The following is a 3,896-nucleotide window of genomic DNA, read 5'->3' on the forward strand; positions in this document are numbered from 1 at the left end:
AAGAGTTTCCCGGTATTTCCCCCAGGGTTCCTTTCGGATCGCTTGAACTAAGTTCAGAGCTCTCTGAGCAATGAGGGTGGCTTGCTGGATGTGGAGGGATCATTGGCAATTTTTCTGGCATGTTACTTCTAAATAGCGGACGGACTTTGCTGGTTAGATTGGTGTACTACATATATTTATCCGTTTCCAGTCCGGATATGTGCCGCTGTTGTATCCTGCTAGGTGCGCTGGCATGTAGACAGTCTTCTTTACCGACAGTGTGTAACCCTAAGCTATTTAGTTGGGTCACCACGAGGTCTACTTGCTCTTGAAACTTTCGAAGTTCCGCCTTGTGCTGAACCGAGTTCTTTTTGGGTTAAAGGCACCTGAATTTCCTCCAGAGGGCTATGTCGTCTGCGTATGCGGTGACGACCGTATCTCCCCGTACTCCTTTGTCCACTTCCGCTAGGAGTAGTGTGAATAAGAGGGGGGACATGACTGAGACTTGGGAGACATCCATCTCGTCCTGCGCCTCGATGCACCGATTGCAGAGGAAGGACCGAATGAAGTTGTACATATCTGGAGACACGCCCATGGTCTTCTTTTTGAAGAGAAGCTTTGCGTGCCAGACCGTGTTGAAAGCCTTGGCCATGTCGAAAAAATGGTGTGTAGGATCCTCTATTGTCTTTGGGCTCTTCTGGTATGCTTAGAGAGCTGCACGAAATGATCCACAACGATTCTTCCTTTCCTAAACTCCGCCTGAAGCTTGGGAAGGGCTCCCTTGGATCCACGTAGTTTCTCAGTCTGACGAGGAAGATCCTCTCGTAGACCTTACCTATATGTGAGGTAAGAGCTATTGGCCTATGGTTTTCGATCTTGGTTGCTGGCTTTACCTCCTTTGGGGATGGGGATTATGACGGCGTGCTTCCATGCTGTGAGGACAGTACCTTCTTTAAAGCACTTGTTGAAAAGTGTGATGAGGGCTTCTTGCATGCAGGGAGGGAGGTTCCTTAGGAGCGGGTATGTGACCTAGTTGGCGCCGGGAGCTTCTAGTTTCCACTGGTTGTCCTTAGGGCCAGCGTAGGTCGTGCAGGGTGAGGTCGGTGTCTTTGCTGTGAGGTGTGGAGAGGTCCATGTGGGCTTCATGTTCCATGCGGTCCCTTCGCTGATTTTCGGGGAGACTTCTAGTTGAGTTGGATCTGACGAAGTGTTTTGAAAAACCCTCCGCCTTTTCCTCTGGTGTGCGTAATGTTCTTCCGTCAGGATCAGTGAGGTTCCTTCTAGGGTGGTTGTAACGCATTTTAAGTATTTTTAGTCTTTTCCATGTAGCCATAATGTCCGGCTTGTCCTCCTCACTCTTCCTCCAGAAGTCCAGTTTGGCTCTGGCAATGGTCTTCTTGCACTCTGCTCTGGCTTTCTTCATGGAGACGAAAGCATTTTCTATCCCTTCTTTCAGGTACAGAGGGTAGGCCCTTCTCTTTTATTGTACGGTTGTCAGTCATGCATACGTTCACCATTGGTGACCACGTCTACCGTTTCCTGGTTTGACCAGGGGATGGAGTGTTGTGCTGGTGCTAAGATCGTGCTGGTGAAAGCTTCTTTTATTTCGTCGATGGAGTTATCCGGGTCGTGGTGGTAAGACGCCCTGGTCAGGAAGGCCAGGGATTCTGGCGTGGCTATCGTCGCTAAGTAGGACCACGTAGGCATCGACGATTTAGGAGGTGATAATAGAGGAGGTGTAGGCGTAGTTTTCGTACCAGAGGGAGTCCCGGTGGTTGAACTCCTTTACCACTATGCAGTTATCGGGGATGTCTCCAAGCCATGTGAAATGCCGGGTCTTCATGGGATTATATATGTTGAGGACGTGTAAGGTTCTGTCCCCTTCTACAGATACGCAGGTGATCGCCCCATATCCTTCGTCGAGGTCGAAGCTCAGCAGGTAGCTAGACCTAGGGAGACGTATGTGGCTATACGTGCATCACCTACTTCGTCCATCATGTAAAAGGAGGGGTAGTGTCATCCAAGTAGGGGCGGAAGTTTTCCTGGCCTATTGTGGAGGGATTGAAGTGGAACTACTTCGTAGGGGTGCTCGTTGAGATGCTGCACGAGGAGGTCCCAGGTGGTGGCAATTGCCCGGCAGTTTCATTGCATTAGCCTAAGCACTGTCATGATGGGTGAATTCGGCAATGGAATGCAGGATCACGAAGATTCCTCCTGGTAGGCGTGCTGCTTGAGGGTTCGAGCGAGCCAAGTCTTCTTCTAGAGCTTTAACTGTCTTGGCTATTTATCCGTTGGAGTTTTGAAGAGTCTGCCGGGTTGTCGGTGGTAGGGATGGGGGGGTGGTCTTCAGGGGGTGGGGTGGGGGACTGCTAGGAGCTGCGGCTTCTTCCTCCTGTGGTTTTTTCGTGTCTGGAATGGTTTCCATGGTTTCAGTGGTGGAGCAGTCCTACGGCCTTTTTCCTTTTTTTTTTTTTTTTAATAGCTTTTTCTGGACTTTTTCGTTGGTTATGGTTGTCTGTGAGGGAGTGAGGCGCTGGTAGAAGGTGTTTTTAGACATCGTGGTCAGATTCTTTGGTAGGATCGTGAGTAGGCGGGGGTTTTGGTGCGGTCTCGTTGGGACACACTTCACCTGGGCGTGAAATATTTTTCCCTGTGGTCCTCCAAATCCTTGTGAGGGTGTCGAGGTCTCTGTCTCTGGGTTTTTCACCTTTGAGGTTCCACCGCTCCATGGCAATAGACAGGGGTTCTGAGGACGGGATGAAATTTTCGTTCTTTATATCATACGCCACTCTTCTTATGGTGACCTCAGGGCAATCGGGATATGCGGCGGAGTGGTTCTAGCAGTGCTGAGTGGGGTGCTTTTTCTTGTATTGGGCACATCTGGGGTCTTGCGTCGGCATTCTCCTTTTGAATGTCCCAGTAGTTGACATTTGGTGCACCTTTTGACTAGGGCGATGCACGGGACCACTTGGTGAACTATGCATTCAAAATTGACAGCTGGAGTGAGGGAAGCTATGAGGAAAGCCATCTGTACAGACCCAAACCGGGTACCGTCCCGGGTTGTCAATCGCTTGATTGAATTGACTCGAAGGTCTTGGTCCTCCAGGTCTGTTTTGAGGAGCTGTTCAGCGTTTTCTTCGAAGGGCACTCCCTTGATAACACCTACCACAAATTTCTTTGGGATCTTTGTCAGGATCCGTAGAGGTTAGTTGCGGTCAGCCGTTAGACTTGAGGTGTGGAGCAGTTTACCTTGCTGCATCTCCGTGGTGCAGCTAACCAACCACTCACCGGAGGGCGTTTGTCGGATGGGTTCAACTGGTCCCACTGTGCTCTTGATCGGATTGGTCTGTCTACAGGAGCCCAGCTTTGCGAAGCGGTTGGGGTCATCGGGCCGCCTAGTTGTGGGTAGGATTCCGCCGGCGAGGAGAGGTCGTCGTTAATATCCTGCGAAACGTCCCACGTGGTTTGGGCGCCTGGGACAGGGATAGTGCCCCGGGGACAATTGTGACGGTGGAGAGTCTTGGGAATGTCTTCTTTATTTTCGCTGGAAGAGAAGATGCTCCTTAAGCCGGTGGGTCATTCCATGGCGTACTGGTCAAGTTCACCAGGAGAGCGACCTTGACCATTGAGCAGTCGACGTTAGTATTTAAAAACTATTATTCATAGTCGACAGTTAGAGGGCGGGGTGACCTCATATGATTCCTCCACATAGTCCACCCTCTCTGACCCACCATTGGTCTACTCAGGTCTTAGTATACAGTAAGATGAAAGTTGAGTACAAGATATACCTTTGTCTCGAACTTGGTTGGGTAAGCAGGAGTGGAGGGGTAATAGAGGTAGGGAGAGGAATGTGGAAATTGATCATGCTATACAAAATCGGAAATGAAAATTTTATTCGTTTTGACTTTAATTTATCA

The sequence above is a fragment of the Oratosquilla oratoria genome, chromosome 4 (genome assembly GCF_046742065.1).
Source record: "Oratosquilla oratoria isolate Oo_2021 chromosome 4, ASM4674206v1, whole genome shotgun sequence".
Classification (NCBI taxonomy): Eukaryota; Metazoa; Arthropoda; class Malacostraca; order Stomatopoda; family Squillidae; genus Oratosquilla; species Oratosquilla oratoria.